The sequence below is a fragment of the Vanellus vanellus genome, assembly GCF_965231255.1.
Source record: "Vanellus vanellus genome assembly, chromosome: 5".
NCBI lineage: Eukaryota > Metazoa > Chordata > Aves > Charadriiformes > Charadriidae > Vanellus > Vanellus vanellus.
The window spans coordinates 75,967,730-75,987,935 of NC_138910.1; positions in this window are offsets into that span (position 1 = coordinate 75,967,730).

The window sequence follows — 20,206 nt, forward strand, 5'->3', positions numbered from 1 at the left end:
AAACAAAGATGATGGTGAACAGTGAGTTGAGTCCGTGAATTATAATTTAGAATGAAAGTAAGTGTACTAAAGAACACATTTATTCCCACCGAAAGGGCCAATACTGAGCCCAAGAGATACTGAAACAGTGCATAGGTCTTTGCACCGAAGTGAACTTTACTGTAAGATGCCAACTCACTGGAGATGGTGAAGCTACTATTTCATTGGTTTTTAGATCTCTATCCTAGCAACTTTGGAAAGAAGTGTGACTTCACTTTGTACGTGTACATTTCTCTTGCATCATTGTTCAATCTGCATCTTCACTCTTGCACAGCGGTACGTGCAAAATGAATTGGTTACTTTTGTGACTTAGCAGTTTTTCTTTCCTAACTCAAGAGTCTCAGATGTTCATGGACCTTCAAAATTTTGTAGAACCCCTTTGCCCACTGAGAGCGCTTGAACAACAGGATCAGGCATTTAGCCATCAACTTAATAATATGATAGATTATACTTTTACAATACTATATACTGAGAATACTGCCTAAGACAGATGTAGGCTAAAAGAAAAATGTGAATGATAGATTTCTTGCTGCCTGCAAAGGAAATGAAGGAAAGGATAAGTACAGTAGTCAGCAAGACCTGCATCTTATCAATAAAACATTAAGCATGCCAACTGCAAGTGGAAATGCTGTTTCACTTCTCTTCATATATATGCTTACTAAATGTATAAATATTATCATCATTAAGGAAAAAAGCACATAGAAACAAATACCAGATGCCCTCCTAGGGCTAGCACAAAGCGTCTGCAGTGTTTCCTAATTTTCAATAGGGCATGAGTTTGCACTTGTGAGTACTTGTGTCTTAGAGGGACGATTTTCACCCACTCAAAATAATTCACCTTTTGAAATGCTCCTGATTTTTCTTCTACCTGCACATTCTGTCTAGGAAGAGGAAATATATTGTCATAAAATATTGGGAAATTAAATATCACAAAGACGAGATACTACTCAGCATCAGAACTCAGGCCCATTGATTTGCAGAAGTCTTTTATCAAAAAAAAAAAATTAATTGCTGCTTGTTAAATCCTCAGAGACTCAGGTAAGTCTTATTTGAAGTCTGGTTCATGGCACAAATAAGACTCCCTTTCAAGAAACAGAATTAATACCCTTGAAAATTAATTTACACAACATTTAAAAAGGACTTTTGTTTGGAAATGATGCTGTACATAACAATCCTGATTGAAATGCATAGCTACACATTAGTATACAGCAGGATATGAGGTTAAGCAGGTATATCAGGGTAAGAAAAACCTGCTTTATGGTTTTTGCAGTGCTCTCAGACCACTTCTAATATTGCACAACTTTTGCACTCACATCATTTCATTGGTTTCAGTGGAGTTTCTCCACTTACACCAACGATACGAGGAGGAGACTCAGGTGCCATGTTTGAACTGGCAGCGAGAGCAGAATGTTTGTCAGGGTCATAGTTTGTAACTTGCTGTGGTGAGGATAAAATGAAGATGATGTCAGGTTAAAAAGACAGTCTCCAATATAATTGGTACGGTCAGCTATTCGGGAATCTGAAGAAGATGATTTGGGAGGACAGTCGAAGATACATAAATCAGCACTAATTTCACTTTTCTACATATGGTTCAAAAATATTTGTCATGTCAAAATTGTTGATAGACAGTTGTCAGTCGTCAGTCATTGATTGATTGTTTTTATTGATCATACCCATACAACTAGATTTCTGGGGCAACCAAAAATAAGAAGCTTCCTTTTGCTGTAATTTCACAGTTAAATTCTTAAACAGGGGCATGTTTTAGGTATCAGAATACAAAATACTCATTGCTTAGTGTGCAGTACACACATGTGGCAGCACATATGGCATGATACATGAACAGTAAACAATATGCTCAGGCCCCAGTGAGTTTGCAGGAAGTCAGAGAAAACACAGGTGACAACAATAGCATGCAGCGTAAGAGGAAAGTGTGGACCCAGCAGAGCATGTAAATGCATTCACTCCCCCTTCTCCCAGGATGGAATATGGAATACGGCTGAAAACAAAGAGGATTGTCTTCAGCAGATCCATGGGCTATATCTGAGACTGTCAGGATAATTACAATTGTTGGATTTACTAGTGTTTGTGTTCCCATCCTGAGCTTCTATGGATGGTCAACATCCTCTGTCCTTCTAGAATGGGGAGACACTAGAAAGCTGTAATAGTCATTTTTGAGAAGCTCAGCTTGTACACAATCCAAACTGTACAGCAGCAGGACAGAGTGCTGTACAGCATGCCTATTACACTTCAAATAATGCTACACTATAAACATCTGAAGTAGCTACACTTACAGTTTCATCACAGACAGTGGCTCTATTTCACAGATGCATCTTGTACTAATGTTATTTTGGAGACTGAGATAATACTCTACCAGTAACATACTGCCTTCTGAACTGCTATTCCCAACTGATTTTGAATTTTTGACATCCTTTCCTGTTATTTCTTTTACTATTCATTGCATTCTCCTTTTCCCCAATTAAAGCACAGCTATTTGATGTGTTAAGCATAGACTGGCTTAAGATGAACAGATAACTAATCAAATATTTACATCACGGTGATTTGAACATGTGCAGTACTAACATACTTTGTGTTTCTTGTACAAGTAAAATGCACAGAATCTACAGAGCATTACTGAACACACAGCAAGTCATATCACATAGCAGATTTGCTGTTCAAGTGCAATTTGGAATGAAGGCAATAACAGCTCCTAAATACAGAGAAGCACTGGGATCTTGTGCTAGATAATTCTTGGTATTTTCATAATAGAAAACCTTTGTCTCAAAACCACAAATAAGTGTACTGTTTACAAACCTGAAAGATTGCACTTTTGATACAAGTGTTTCTCAGGGAATTAAAAACTTCTGAGAGAGATAGTTAATTAAAGAAAGTTTGCTAGTTGAACAAGAAAAAATTATGGGTGTCTTCAATAGGTGCATTTCAGCTCCTGTGCAAAGGGAATTGAGGAAAATTTGACGTTGGCTTTTCTACATCTCTGATGATGGGAACTCTCCCTTCTTTAATGTTGGGGGAAGAAGAAGGTGTCCAATTGTTAATGGTTTTCAGAAAGCTGACATAGCAAGAAAGCTGTAAAGACAAACTCCTCACAGGCGGTATCTGGAACCAGGTACAGTACATTCTCTCTCTGTTTAGGGTTTGTTTGTTTGTTTAGGATAATAAATTTATATGAAAATTTATTCCCTGAGCAGATAACAGAAAGGTATTGCACAGGTAAACATTTTTATCTCCTATCTGCCATATCTCAACAACATCTAAAGATTTAAAAGCTTCACATGCATGATAAGAGGCTTGCTTATGCCTAGGCAATTATTTTTCAAATTTAAATGTCTCTGTTATTTTAATAATGTTTTTTACATTCCCTAAAGGGCTTTAGCTAGTCTGAAGAATCAACTAACATCAGATTTCCCTTTTTAAAATGGAAGACAACTATAATTTAAAAAAGCAGTATTTACTTCATTCCCATTTATCTGAAATTTGATATATTTAGAAGCCTCCTAATTTATATTCAGGATCACCATTTCAATACCAATGATCAAAATTTCATACATATTTGTGCACAGCAGCTACTGTATGCATACTGATGAGCACTTTTCAAGGCATTCCTGTTGCACTAACATTTGCAAATGATGTGCTGACATGATGGTCTTTCAGGTAAAAAGACTGCACATAGGCAAACTCTCCCTAGACCACCCCAGTGGTACCATCAGTCCAAACCTAAGATAAAGCAGTGAAAAGGGGCTGCAAAATGCAGGAGGAGGTACAGAGTCCCTGGAAATTCCTGTGCATACAAGTCTGTCTCAGTAAAAGCGGCCTTTTCTCTTTATCCTGGAAACTGAAGTCCTAGCAATTTTTGCAGCGGCTTGTTACACACATGATTGAGGAATCTATATTTTGTTAAACATGCTTCTCGTGAGAAGAGAACAATCAAGGCCTGTCCCCAAAGGAAAGTAAAGCCACGTTACAACTTGCCTCTGATTTGTATCACATACATTTAAGAGAAGTACTGAATATCACCCTTGCCTTGGGATGAAATGAGGCCAGACCATTCCCACATATACTCACCAAAGCTAGTGGCTACAGTTTTCATCATCAGTGACATGTCAAGCCCCCTCTTGACAGGGCCTGTCATGGGAAGTGAAGCATGTAGACCCCGTTAGTGAGTCCAACCTCAGAGAATTCAGTCTTCTGAGATGAGGCAGATGGGAGTAAAAGTGAGCACCTCCAGGAGGAATTGCTCCAGCTAGTTGAAGAAGGGTTTCTCAAGGCGCCCTGTCATGGCTTTTTGAAGCTCACGCCAGAAATCAGCAGGGAGGGGCACTGAATTAAAAGCTGTATGGATTGCAAGCCACTTGTGCCTTTGCCACAAGACTTATGAACTGTCAAGTCTTCCCCAGACCCGACACTACTTAAGGATCTCTTTCTCTCGCAGAGTACTGCTTGTTAAACTTCATATCAGAATGTTTAATGGCTACTCCTAAAATAGAGAATAATTACAACAGATTTTTGACTGTTTCAGGCTCTGCTGTGCACAACACAGCCAAATCTTCTCTCTAATAATGTAATTTCAGATGCACTGTAGCATACACAGCTTTGCACTGTACATCTGTGGTTCTGCCCCTCGTGGACTGATTTATGAGATTATCATTGTATCACAGCCAGAATTATTTTTCAATTCTTCTCTCTTTCTCTAGTGTCTATACAAAGAAGTACACAAAGAACTTAATAAAGGACATCATTAAACTGTTTTGGTGGCAAAAAGCATAGTCAAGACTGGTGACTATCTTTTCTAGTTATACTTCCCTTTAATTTCTAGAAAACATATTTCCTCAGCCATATTAATTTCTAATATAGAGCTAGGCTGAATGCCTGTCATTTTTATTCTGTTTTAAAGAAAGGCTGGTGGAAAGAGGCTAGTACTAGGAACTGCAATCCAGTCAGTTCACTCTTACAGTAAGAGTGAATATTTCCTAAGCAACCTGACCTAGCTGAAGATGTCCCTGCTCATTGCAGGGGTGTTGGACTAGATGACCTTTAAAGGTCCCTTCCAACCCAAACTATTCTATGATTCCCAAAGGGTGACTGGCTAGGAAAACCATGCTGGCTGGGGATTTCTGCAGCAACTGCCTCCCTGTCACTCAATGCCTCTGCTCATAGCCAGTGCCACGGATGTCCCAAGATGGCTCTGCCCCAAGACTGCTGTTGTGCCAGAAGAGAGGAACATTAACTGTGTAAGTCGAGCTCTAGGTGTTCTGCAGTCCCACCTGGCTGACTATAACCACAGTGACAGGACCCTTTAGGAGCTGCTTTATACCACTGCAATTTTTTTGTTGTTTACTTTTGCAGATGATTGCCCTAGTGCAGTTCTTTACTTGCACACTTACTGCTAAAAACTATTTATTTGTTTCATGAGCCATATTAAAATTGAGTAATAACATTGCCTGTGAACTATATGGCTCCTTTAATAAAACTATTTCTACATTTGAAAATAATCAGGCATCACCTGTGTCTTTGATAGTTCCTTCTACAGAAGCTGTCCTGGGCAGGGGCAGGAAAGTGTGTGCCCTTTTTGCTAAAGATCTTCAATCAATTACAAAAACTCTCCACAACAGTTGATGAGTCCTTTCTTGGCAAAGTTTCCAGATCTCTGGATTTGTGTGGATCTTGCACAGGAAGCTAGAAAGATCTGGCATGTGGGATAAGGTAGAGGATATGGGGATCCATAATGCTCATCAAAAAGCCGTTATTTTAGCAATTTATCAGTATTGTTTCAGATTTTCTTTCAGTCTTGTATATCTGCCATACAACAAATTCTAAATGGGCAGTTAAGTTAGTTCTTCATGAAAATTTTGCCCGTCTGTCTCAATAATTCATTCTGTCCTTCCATTCCCTGATATGCAGCTATACTGACACCACAGAACATGCATTTACAAATCACCCTGAGTACACCGATTGGCTGTCTGCAGTGGTGCAGAGCGGTCCTCTTCTCTGTGAGGGGAACAACATTATCACATCCTCCATTTCTGGTTCTTTGTACCAGTAGTGTTTATACACTGGGAAACTGGTAAAAAGAAGATCTATTGATCTTAAACCCAGACGTGGAGTTGGTTAAAAGACCACTGAATACAAGGGGAAAAGATCTGTAGAAATTAATAAGGTCTGGATTGCAGCCTTAGCAAGAGTCATGCTTGCATTTCCTTATATTCTGCACTATCATTCCACTCGGCTTTATTTTTACTTACTCTGCCTCTTCCTTGCATTTTGTGCAGTCCCTTCTCTTTTTCAGGTTGCACAGCTGTTTTGAGTTCTGCAGGAGCCTTAAATCATATCTCAGAGGAAATAAAAATATTCCTGTTACAGTCAGCAGAGGAACCCTGCCAGGTAGGGGAGGGTTAGTAAATACAAGTCAACACAAATTCAGTTTTGTCCTCATAGCTGCTGTACCTGCAGCAGTAGGGATGACCATACACTTGCCTGCCTCCTTCAGCCTTTCTGACAAGCTGGGATGGAAAAAGTCAGCCCACAAAATACCTAATCATTCAGTACTGGGTTTAGAGGTGCCATTCTGAATTCAAATCCAATTATTCTGCATCTGTATGTTAGCCAGACAAAATATTTTATTGTCTTTGCTTCACCTTTCTCCTCTAATACAAAGTTTTGCCCATGTCTTTTGGGGTTTTTTTGCCTCACTGGGAGATGCCAATATATTTTAATAGAGATATCTTGTGAAGGGATATGAATCCAGCTGTCAAATACAAGTATCAAAGCCTGGACACCTGGTTTCATCTTCTGGTTCTCTGAAATCAGCAGTCAATCTCTTAACAATGGCACTTAGTCAATAAGATCATCAATGGGTCATATGAATGTCAGCATCTGAGTTTGCAGAGCTATGTACTAGCACAGCTCAGCAAGTGTCTCCTTTGCAATATTAGGTTTTGGGGGGAATGCAGCTTTTAGAGGACATCAGTGTAAAGCTATCAATGTGCAAATGCATCAATGCAAACCATAATGTAATTTGGAATGCTGCAAAATAGCAATTGCTAGCATGTGCTGTAAATAAGATATTCCAGTTCCACCATCTGAAATATGCATAGATGTGTGTACATGTTTTCTCTCTCTGACTTCCCTTGCTGCTTTTTCAGTGGCAGCACCTTAGATTTTTATCACTGCACAGGGAAAACTATCTAATAACAGCTGGACTGTTCACCTCTGGTTCCACAGATATGTTAGTTTTGTATGCCATGATTTTTGCTGCAAAATCTTTGAATTTCATGTGATACCTTGGGGATCTGCAAAATGAAGGTCATCTACATGCTCTTCCCTAAGCACCAGAGCACCTGTTTCTCTCCCTTGCATTCTATCTAAGCATTCTGCCATTTAACAAACAAGCTGAAGAAGGAAACAGATGAAACAGATTTTCTTTTGCAATACAAAGCAAACTCAATTTGTAAAAAAAACTTATCACAGACAGGAACCTTCTCATGCCAGGAAATCTCTGGATGCTTCAGAAAAGATTAGTTTCCTAATAAGGAGTTGAAGTGCTGAGCTCACAGTTGAAAAAGATCAGATTTGCTACATCCTGTAGGGCATAATAAGGAAGCAAAATCCCAGACATCTCCAGGCGAGGTATCTCTTTGTGCCTTAAACTTAGGTATAGGAAGACATGTAGATAAGAATGTGTCACACTCCGTGTGGATTTGGTAAGAGCAGTGTGGGAATAGGAGGGAGTGTGCCTGCTTTATGTTTTTCTGATGGCCAATTTACTAATCAACTTTGGTTTTACTGAATCCAGCCTTGGAGCTGCAGTGTTTAGAACAAGGGCTTTGGCAGCCTGAGCTAAACAAAACAAGGATCAGACTTTCAAAATAATTTCAGAACACAAAGATATGCATCCAATGTCATATTTTTCCCAGTAGAAAAGACCTGCCTGACTTCCATTGGAACTAAGTATTTCCTCTCCCTACATATCTGGAAAAATTTTTACTATCTACCTAGTAGCAGCTTCCAGCATCTAAACAGCACTGTAAATCTTGCCCATTCTACAGCTGATTCATAAAACTCAAATATGGACTGAGGACATGGAGACAGCAACTAATGCTTATCTGCAGTGAAATTTCCCTCTAGACTGGGTAGATTAAGGAACTGGAATCCATCGAGATTTTCTGTCCAGCACTGGGCATTTCCTAGTTGTCTTTTCCTTTCCTGGAAAGCACTGACTTACTTACCTGTACCTGGAGGCTGTCTGCACCTCTCACACAAGCTTGTCTGTATTGCCATGCAAATCTTCCACTCACAAAGATAAAGCTTGTGGAGATGAGCAGGTCGTTATGGCAGAACTGTGCTTCAGGGTCTCCTATGTTCTTCGAAGTGTTCTGTGGTGGATGTTTGTTTTTACTTCTTTCAGAATCCATAATGACTCCATCTTTTCTGCTTTTCCCAGCATTACCCACTGCACATGAAAGCAAAGTCAGTAAGATCAGTGGAACTAATATCATACTGACTTCCTGAGGATAAGCAATCAGAATTCAAGCCATCAGGAAACAGCCTAAAAAGTAAGATGCTCCAAAATATCTGGCAACAAAAGGTCTTCACAGGCTTAACCAACACAGCTTTTTTTTTTTCTCTGTCTTGCACAAAGCAGTTTTAATCTTTAAAAGACAAAGATATAAACCCAGTTATCTTTGGAGAGAAACCTGGACTAATAAATGGTCTGATGTCAATTAAGCCCTGATATTAAGATGCTGATATGATGATTATTCTCTGACTGGAGAGAAATGGCTTGGCTGCTTGTACCAGGAGAGAAAGAGAAACTTTGTGAAAGCTTTTTACTGATCTTCTTGCAAAATCCTATTTATTAAAATAGTAGTTCACTGTTTGAAGTCTGGTGCAGAGGTTGGATTCTGTTCTGATTCTGAACCATATGGATATTTTTGCTTTAGGATTTCCTCTGTATTTTCTCTTTGCAAGGATGGATAGGATTTAATTTACACTCAGGCAGTGAAGATTTTAATGCAAAGTTCAAACATGGTAAAATAAGCTGCCTAGAGCAGATCCATGTGGCTGTGATGAGAGAAGAAAGTTACAAAGTCCTGCCTTCTATTAGTGGATGGGTTTATGCTTCCCAGCCCTTTCCAGGTTTTACGGATAGGACTTCACCCTTTCCAGACCCTCTAGCAAAGTTAAGTGGGCCAAATCTATCTCTGGTGGAGGCCCACTGGAGACTGTGGTATTAGCATACTGTGGCTGACATGCTGCAAAATCGGATTAGGCACCAATTTCTCCAATGGCTGATCATGATAACTGTTATCCTGCCACCCAAACTTAGAGTCGCCCTGCTCTCTTCCTTGTAGAACTCCATTTTAGAGAGGTCCTGTAAAAAGCCTTTTTACTGAAATGAGAAGGTAAGATACTTTTCTCCTCAAAATTGAATTAAGCATTTTTGTACAGTACATTCATTGTCTATAGCATAGCTGCATACAAAAAGCTTAATTGGTCTTTGCGACGTATGAAGCAAAATACTGCCCAGCTAGAACACAGCTTGAAAGAAATTCTCCTGATTAGGAATATAACTGAATCATGGTTCATTAGCGGATTTCTATCCAGAGAGGGAATCTGGAGAGGTATTTTCTAAATTACGGGTTTTGTATTAATGATGTCTAGCCAAACAGACTGTCTGGCTTTATCTTTGTATATGTTATCACGATCTCTGACAGAACAAAGCTATTGACTAGGTATCTCTTAGTAATTACTCTGCAGAGCGAGAGCTGAGGTCTTTTGCTTTTTTCTCCCTACAATTTTCCACTGAAAATGGTATCATTTTACTTAATCTTTTGTACTGCAAAGTGGGATGCAGTTTTTGATCAGCCTTTTTATGACACTTTCTTGAAAATGAGCAGCTAATATTGCATTTTCTTATTGTTCCAAACTGTTTTGAATCCTTTCACAGACAAACTTATTTCTCTTTCATTATGCCACTACTGTAGACTTCTACTTGTGACAGTTTCTCTCAGCCACAAGGACTGTCCCTGTTCTTATCTCTGTCCAAGAAATGGAGCGGAGGGAATACACTACCCAATTATGTTTTCACAGGATTCCATCAGTCAAGCTATGCTGATTTACACTAGCTGAGGTCTTGGATGACTATCTCTGAAATAAACTGTCTCCTTGGTCTGAGAGGTTTCAGGCATATTATTTTACATGGGTGGTTTCTCCAGTAAATGAGCCTAGCTTGTCTGTCTTTGAAGTTTTAGTCTAAAGTGGATCATTTCCTGAATCATTCACTGTATTGTCAATGCTATTTCTATTAAAAAAAAAACCTCCCATCTTATCAGACCATTAACATTTGCCTTGAGATTCCAGCTAAAGCTTAGGTCAGCATGCAATTTATGAGAGGAGCTGGAATTCTGTTGCTGGATTTGCTTCCTTTTTTCTTTGCTCTTCCATAATTCTTTTGAAACCTTTCCAGGGAGAGATTGCAGTCCTGAAGGATGACAAATGGGGAAGTAAACAAAGCGCTCCAGGATTCCCAGGCAGAGGCTGCAGAAAGACTGAGCATTAAGAGGGAGTGACAGTTCTGTTATGCAGTTTTGTGCTACAGCTCTTTGCCTCTCTTGCCTTCTGGCCAGAGAACATTCCATCTCTGTGGGTCCCACTGACAGGATGTAGAAGAAAGAATATGGTATGTGGTGTGATTTTTTCTTCTATCAGTAGCACATGGGTCCCCTCCCCTTAGCCTTTTGTGCCTGGTGCTGCTATTTTTTGGCTCAGTACTAGATTTTTTACTCACATTAATAAACATATGAGAGCAAGCTCCATGAAACTTCAGTGTCTGTGAGCAAACTGTACCTACTCAAGAAATACCAAATAAGCTGTAGTTGGTTTTGACCCTTGTGCCTGGGACTGCTTGTTTAAAATTATGGACATGTTTGGCCTAGGAGCAGGTGGTGCAATGAAAAAAATGAACATTCCATATCTTTCCAGGAGAATTTCTCCTACAGCACTGCTTATAATGAGTGCTTGCTACTCCGGTGGTTTATGCCAGATGGAAAGGGAAATGTCAGAGACTCCCGATTTACCCTGTATTTCCTTTTTTTCCTCTAAAACTTCTGGATATCATTCTCATCCAGCTTACTTCTCTACTTCACGCAACCAGAGTCAACTTGAACGAATGAAATGTTTTACATAGAAAGCATTTCACTCTACTTTTATCCCTGCAATTACTGTTCAGGAGGTACGTGGAGACTGAACGAGCTCTGATCATGGAATTCATGGTCAAATTAATTTCCATCTGTGCTGGCTTAAGAATTCAGGTTGGGTTCCATAGCACTTTCTTATCAAAATCACGTGGCTTCTCTGCTTAAACTTCATCATATATGTCTGCCCTTTCCTTTCTTTCAAAAAATCCCAAAGTATTTTAAAAGATGGACATTTCACCATATATTTCAGATATTAGTTTAACTGAAAAGCTATACTTCTTAGCTCTCATCTTACAATGTTTACCTTAATAATTAAAAATAACAATCAACACTGGGAGTATTCCCACGGGATTGACAACCACCTGTGAGACAATCACTGAAGGCAAGGCCAAGGGCTATTAGCTTCCACAAGCTGCTCCCCAGCCAGTGCTCTGTGACAAGGTTGCTATTGCTATTTTAACCTCTTTTTTAAAAACAGAAATCCAATATACATGTTCCGTGTTATTCCCAACAGAGCCATCTCTCCTCCAAGGCATAATGGAAGAGTGGGTTTTAATAGCAAAGTTGGACTGCAGTAGAAAACATAGCTAAAAAAATCAGCCACAGTTCTGATTAAAGTTGCTACTCTGAGTACCAAGGGTTACAGTTATATGGAATTGAATTTTTGAACAGCAGAAGGCATTTTACTTTTTCTACCTAATTAATTTCCTTTTTTTTAAAGGCTTCCCCTTTGGGGTCTTTTTTTTTTGGATACTCAAGGATTTTGGTGAAAGTTAACTGTGAGTGGCATCAATGGAAATCCTGCATGCAGATCTCTTGGGGATTTATAGGGCCTCACAAGCCTAGTCAAACATTTTCATAAATATTGCAAGGAGGTCGCAGCAGGGGAACTCTGTAGAACCTCAGAGAAAATTTCTGCTGCAAAATTCTAGCAAACATAACTTATGCCTAGCTCTTTATATGCACAGACTCTCCAGCATCCTCCAAGGTCAGTGGAAGGGGAGGAAGCTGGTCCCCTAAAGCACAGCCATTTTGCAGCAGAGACTCGTAGAAGGCTACACATTCTGCATTTTCCTGCTAGCCTGCAGCAGGGCCTGCAGCAAGATGGAGCAGGAAGCTAAGGGGTTCTGTCCTCTACATCTCAGCATTGTTCCCATGGGAGGAAACATTATCTGAATTTTCACTGTCAGCTGTGCACTCTAGCTGTAATGAATGCCCTTTCCAAGAAACATTTATAATAAATCTGTGTCCGATCATTTTCACTGTCAATCTGCTACTCTTGCAAAGCTGAGTTTCGTTCTTCCAAGGGCACAGGAAGGTAAGCCGGGATGCAGTGTGAGATGCAGCCTTGGGAAAATCACCAGACAGAATCTAAGATGGAGACAGGTCCCCAAGGTCTATGATTCATCATCTCCAACAATTCATGTTACTAGGATTCACAATGCTAGGTCCCAGCATCTTTCCATCACCTGCCTGAAGATTGCTATCCTTGTATCTCAGTTGGAAGAACAAGCAAGAAATCTCCCCTATTGCAGCCAAAGTTCAAAGCCCAGCCTATTAGCTCACATCACTATTAATTTCATTTTACATTAATATATAATATTGCTAATGCTTCTCTGTGGATTTCTCACACATCAGAAGAAGCAAATACATATTTATTTAACTAACAGGATGCAGATAGAGTCTCAATATATTAGTATAGTAACCCTGGCTTCACTGTTACTTCATGAAGTTATCAGACAGCCAAATATAAGACAAAACCAGCAGCATTTCCCATCCCACATTGTGAACAATAGGATGTTAATTTAGACCTAATCCAGGTTTCCTACAAGAATCGATCCTTTTCTTGTCTTTCATCTCCAAAAAGCTAGGTGTATTGTCATCACCTCCTAACACTTCCCAGTTCCATTTACCTGGAAAGAAGCTGCATGGCAATCTTCTTGCTATGTTCTAATTAGTTTGTCTCTGACAATTATTTTACTGAACCTCAGATTCTCATAAAGCAAATTGGCATTCCTGTCATATCCTGAGTCATTTTATTAGTAACTTTAAGACCACTTTGTACGTTGACAGTTTATCTTTTATTGCTGCCACAATAAAAATGTTGTTGGAAAATGCATCTTTTATAGACACCACAGTTTAAGGGGGTAATTCTTATTGTTGATATTTCTTCTGTTTTACTCAAAGCATTTTTTTTTTAATCAGGCATTCAGCAGTCTTCACTTCCCAAAGTTGTAAGTGATGCATTTAAAGAGTGGGAACAATTAGCAAATATGCTAACAGTAGAGGTCAAAGACAATTTGAATAATAATGAAAAATGAACTAAAGTAGAGGTTCAGATTTTTGAAAAAAGATTATAGCACTGAATACAGACCATAATTTGGGAGACCGAGGGCCAAAATGGTAAAGGGGAGAAACTATGGAAGTCAGTACTAACTGTTCATGTTATATGAGAAAAATGCAATGAATTTAAGAGGGTGACAATTAAAGTGCATTATTATAAGCAGGTTTCTATAAACTAGACTGTAACAGGAAGTTGAAGAAAAAGCACTGAAGCCAAGAGCACATGTATGACTTTGGCTATCATTCGGTCTTCTAAACACTTGGAAAGACACCAGAGAGATCTGGCAGAGAGGCACAGAATGACTTTTTTTTTCTCTCTCTAACAAACCCCTATGTATGTATGATAAGATTTTTAGAATAAGATGTTTAAATCCCCAGTGATTATTTAAGGATATCATTTAGTCTTGTAATTACTGTCGTCTCTTAACAGCTGTATGTTTAATACATTGCAATGCTTCAGGGCTAGAACGATTTATCTTGGAGCTCCATCTACTGATTCAAAGGTGGCACGACGTATTAGAAACCATCCCACTCAGCCTTCAGACAGATCTTAGCTCTGTTTCAAACCAGGGTAAATCCCACTGTAAGAAAGGCCAAATAAACAAGTCTGAGAACTGCTGGTGCATATAGCAGGGCTAAAGCTATATTCAACTTCATTGCTGCATCTCACTCACGCTGTAGTTTGACAAGCATCAATCTCTGTAGTGTCAGCACAAGCACTCCCTGTCCCCTTAATTGCACATGCCCAGTACTTACACCTCCCAGTGCCATACTGTTAGTCACACCTGTAAAGCTACTTTCCAAGCTTTGTAGTGAACACAGGGAATTAATTCAGAAAATTTTGACTTGTTTTTGTCCCAGGTTCTTGGAGGAAGGCAACCTTTTCCTGGGCTAGCACACCTACCCCTTTCCCCCTCCACACCGAGTTTGAGAAAAGCACTGCACAGACTGAACACGTTACAATTGAAATAATGAACATCACATACTGTCATGCGTCTTTAGAAAATGAATACAAATAGATCCTCTTTCTGTAGAAAGCCAAGTATCTTTGCCTAAGATTTTACTCAGACGGTTCCACCTTCACTCCAGTAGGACTAAATGAGATGTATCAGAGTAAAATCATTGTTCTTTGGTCCATTATACTTTTCATAAAAGATATTCAGCACTCTGTTTTAGAGAACAGAAGCCACCCAAGCCATCATTTTGCGTATTCAGCATGAAAAGCACTCCAAATAGGTTTAATGCCAGCTCTCTTTAAAAAGAACTGGATTGGTGTTTTTTTTTTTTCAAATAAGCTATACCAGATTGCTTACAGAGAGACCAAGTAAAATTAAAGCTGTATGAAGAATAACAGGGCATTTGGAAATAGTCTGCATATGAAATTTCAAACACTGGAAACAATGCAAGCAGAACAAACACTTTCTATAAAATTAACTGTGTAGAGACACAGCAGTGACTGTATATTGAGTTTTGGGGCTAAATCTATCCTATTGCCTACCTATTCTTGAGAAAGGATGGATGAGGTGTCACTTGCACCTCCCTGACCTGGCACCTAGCACTGATGATTAGAAAAGTTCTGAGAGCTGCTTCATTTTGCAACTCAGCTGTTTGCGTCCCTATAGCTTTACATAAAGCAAAGTGCCCAAATGTCTTTTGCCATCCCAAACACAGCTCACAGAGTAAGAGTGCTCTCCAGAAAGAAATATGTATCATTGCGGTACATAATGAGGAGACAACAGCATCACTTCGCTCCATAGCCTGAGGTGCCCTGCTGGACTCCGAGTCTTGTGAGGAAGTCACTGCAGGAAAATCTCTGGAATTACTCTGCCTGTGTGAGCACTGCATACACCCTAATGGCAACGGAGAGAAAAAGGGATGTGCAGGGTCAAAAATACACCATTTTGCCAACAATGAGAAACAATGCTACAGGCAAGTGCAGTTACAGCTGCCAGCAAAATGACCAAGCCACGCATCATGTGCACTAACCTCTGTCCAAACTGGATTCCACACAGAGGAATAAGAATATTCAAAGAGAAAAACTAGGGCATTAAAAGCCTCCTTTGGAGATTTGTTCATATAATAAAGCACAAGAGAAATCTTTTTGTAAGATTCCATTTCTATCCTGAGGTCTTTACTGGCTATTAATTAAAATCATATTGTCTGTTTATATAGACAAAGACATCCAGGGGCTCAAGTAAAAGATAAAAACTAGACCCCATATAATTAAAAAGAAGTCTGAAAAATGTTTAATTATGTGTTTTATCCTCTCTGAAAAGCAATTTAAGTATGTTTCCTTTGCTATCAATAATGACATTAACGAGATGACTTTCAACCGTCACAAGAACCCAGTAAATCAAGAGCCCCTCAGGCATATGTACTGTACTCTGAAAACCAGGGCCATGTACGTAGAGCATGCATGCACAATGCAGCAGTTTCTTCTGGACCTGGCTGCACTTCCTGAAAATGTGCTTTCAAATAAACTCTTTCCAAATGTACTGTACATTTACATTTTTCTTTATTAATATGCCTGATGCACTGTAAACACTAAAAGTTGTGTTGATTTTACAGGTCACTAAGAACAGAACCAGCAGTAGGACAAATTCATCACTGCAGCCTTTGCTTTCTCCTCATGAGTTTTGCTTTGGTTCTGCCACTGCACAGGCAACACCCACCTAATCTGTAACATCCTGCTAATTAGTCCTTGTCAAGACTACTTTTATCCATATGAAACTTCCACCTGACACTGCGACAGAAACAAAGCATAAATGCCTGGCATAAAGGAATAAGATCTAGCAGAAGCTTATAACATTTTCTTGACAGAGCTGTCTAGTTTAATTTGAATTTCAAGAAACAGCACTCTGTTGAAAAAACACCCCCCCACCACCCGTTTCATGAATTCTTTATCTAGATCTACCCGCAATACAGCAAAATTTTGTCATGAATTTTGAGAGACAGCAAGCAGCAGCACATCAGCCCCAACTAGGGAGGGCCCTGGCTGGCAAACAAAATCCGGCAATGCCATGGATGAAGCTGTCAGTGCCGGGCTCCTGAGCAGGGCTAGTGGTGCCAGGACCTGTTAGCCCTTGCTGCTCTCCTGCCCCTGCCCTTTTATTCTCGCAGAGTTTATAACCGCAGAACATCAAAACTCTGCAGTGCATGGCTAAGGAGGCTGAAGCAGCCTCCTGGCCCAAGGAAGGAATGTGGAACAGAGGGCTCTAGGAGACTTATTTTTTGAGAGAACATAATTCCCCAGGTTTAGCCCACCTTCCTCTCCAACCCTCATTTTTGCCCCTGAGTTTTGTTCAGAACAAGCCACAGGAGCCACCAGCTACTGCCACAACCCCAGGCACTACAAAAACAGCAGGCACCATGACAGTGCCAAGTTCTTAGCTGCACCTCAGACACTTGCAATGCCTGAAGATCTACAAAACAGTGCCTCCTTAGTTAAAAAAAAACTAACCTTTTCTTCAGTGGCTTTTCCCCCAGAGGCCTGGGATCCTCCCAGCGCTGTCCCTGCTCCTCCGCTGTGCTGCTGCCCTGCACCACCTGCCAGGCTGGTGAGAGCGCTTCCCTTTCCACCTCAGGGATGGCCATGCTGTGCTTCCCCTGGGGCAGCACCTCTGTCAAGGATGGACTCACACTTCCTGCACAGATCTCCAGCAACGGCAGCTACTGCTTGACATGCTGGGGTGGCCCTCAGTGCTCTTCTCTTGCCCCAGCTGCACAGGGTAGAGACACAAGGCCTAAAGACAGGAGGGTGAATAACAGCTGCCCACCATGCAATGCCCACTTCAGCTACCCTGTATTTTGGTGTCTTTTTTTCTATTTCTTCCTCTCTTCCTGGGCATTTTCCACTTCAGGGGTGCTGCACACAGATTCTCCCCAGCTGCAGCACTGGGCTCTATGTTCCCCCTGAGGTGGCCATGTTTTCCCGCCTCAGCCCCTTCACTGTGGTGCAAGGGCAGGACTGGGAGCAGGGAGGGTCCCACTGAGGCACCAGGGCAGGCAGCTACGCAGAGACCCCTGAGCAACCCCAACCCGCACACAAGCGAGAAAGCTGCCATGAAAATCTCCCTCGCCTTGCCCTGAGGAACACACAGGCCCCTAGATGGCAGGGAGACTCAGCAGAGGGCTGCAGGTGGAGTGCTCCATCATCGCATCTCCTTCTGCACAGCAAAATGGCTGCTGGGCTACAGGGCAGGGAAGGAGGACCGTGAGGGAGACAGGGGGCACAAGGCAGCAGGCAGAGCTTTCTGCTGCGACAGTGCTGCTTTCTTTAAAAGGAAATACTAGACTTGTTTAATCTAGGCTTTCATTGTTCAGACAGAGAGAACAGTGGAGAGTGAGGGGACCCAGGCAGTGAAGCAGCAACATGAGAGGCAGGAGCTGTGCTTGCCCCAGGTGATTTGGGGACTGAATTGGACGAGTCGTCAACTGCCCTTGCAGTTTCCTCCACAGAATTTTGACTAAAATTTCCAGGTAATCCATGTCCCAGTTCCATGTTTACATAGAAAGAGGCTTGCCTTTCAGAAAATGCCACAGTTCAGGATGTTCCTTGTCATTACAGTCAAGTCACTCTAATATATGAAAAGATTTAGTGGGGCACGAAAGTGTGGAAAAAAATATCTGAGTATATACTGAAATCCTCCTTTTAAGTCTTCTGGGAAATCCAATTATGCTTTTAACAGTCATTGTATATGCGTACATGTATTACGTATGCACGCCATCTGCCTGCACGTGAACATCTGTGAGCCAGATTCTGCCCTGCTGGAAAAGCACACTGGTATGATTCTTTTATGAGTTTTTCTTTGATGTTGACTATACTGATATCAATTTAGTGTAATTTCATTAAATTAAACAGAGCTTTTTTTTTTTTTATACCGTGGTGAAAAGTCAGAGCGGGCTATTCTGCATTGTGTCATTCTAAAATGATCATAAATAAGGCCAGATTTTGTCTTTAATTATTTTTGCTTCCAATAATCTTTGCTGAAAGAGATGCATATCAACCAGTTCAAACTTCAACTCTTCATTGGAGGAAGAGTATCCTCGCTTGTAAATTGCATGTGTAAGTATCAACAGCACCAGGACTGTTATATGGCATTTTTTTGATGATTGATCTGTTTTGGCACCAGGTAACATGCTTTAGAAGGGTGTTCTTTCTAAGCAACAAGTCCATTGTTTCATGAACTGCTATATTCTGGAAGCCTTATTATGAGCATAAAGAAATTAAAAAATATAAATTCCCTCCTCCTTCAGTGTCCCACATACATTTTATTTTTCTATTAATCATCTACAGTAGGACTGATCAAAATCAGGCTTAATTCTGTAAATCTAACCTCCATTCTTTTTTCTGCTCCTACACATATTCTTTCTTTTTTTTCTCAGGTATACATTTTCTTTCTAAATTGTTCCTCATTCATTCTATTTCTGGTCTGTCTTTCTTCACCACATACTTTGTTCTTCCCCTTTTTGTTCTTGTGCTTTTCTCCCTGTGAAACCCACTTTCATACTGGAAATGAGTGTAAAAGGGAAACACTTTGCTTTGTCATTTTTCATAGGCCAGTGCACACAGTTCAAACTGTGAAAATTAATAATAATAAATCTTTTTTCTTTAATATAATTTCTTGAGATCTTACTTTGAGACTTATGTGTAATTTTCTTCCAGGCAACATAGTCTTGCATTTTTTCCTGATTTCCTTGTTATTAGGTATACAGTACGTAAACTTTGTAAATGCCATTATAGCTACTCAGTAATTTGCACACAGAATATCAGATACAGACACAATTTGAGAAAAAACAAATCAGGATATCCCAGGATCTCCTTATAAGGCCTGTATTTCATTTTTTCTTTACATCAGGTTCTCTGATAACCCAAGGCTGGTGCAGTAGCCATTTGCCCACACCCAATTTCTGAGTATCTAGGGCTAGTATACAGGTAGCTCAAGGTGGAAGCTAGTTATCATACGACAAGTACAAAAGAAACAGACTATTTATCAATTGTTCATTTGTTAGGAAAAATTGCTAAAAGTTATACTGTCCTAATTCACAGCCCTAGCCCAGTGATTCTTATGAGCCTTACCCTGGAAAACCCTCAGAGTAATTACAACTCTTTCCTAAACAGCCCACAGGAACTCACCCTACCCTGGGAAGTACGTCACTTCTGCCCAGGTACCTCACTTCTGCCACCCATGATCCTAAACTCTAGTCTGTGGAGCTTTGTAATTCCCAGAAATCCTAACTCTGTCCTGTGGAGCTCAAAGGGATGTGCTGGAGGCTCCTGAATAAAATAGTCTGATAACAAACTGAAATCCTTAATCCTGCAAGTCATTTCATTGCAGTGTTTTCTGTTCAGTTTTGCCATTTGCACTTCACAAATCCAGTTATTTTCAGATGCATTTTTATTCTAAACAGTGCATAGTCTGATAGTAGTTACATTGTCATAGCACTACTACGTGCATGGATGTGTAACTGTTTCTTTCCTTTCACAGTAAAGTTTATATACAGAATTGGCTGTAAACCCCCCACAAGCCCCAAAACTGTTTTTTTGGGGGTTTTTTTGTTTTTTTTTTATTTATTGTGGCAAAGCCACAATTAATGTAGAACTGTGATTTATC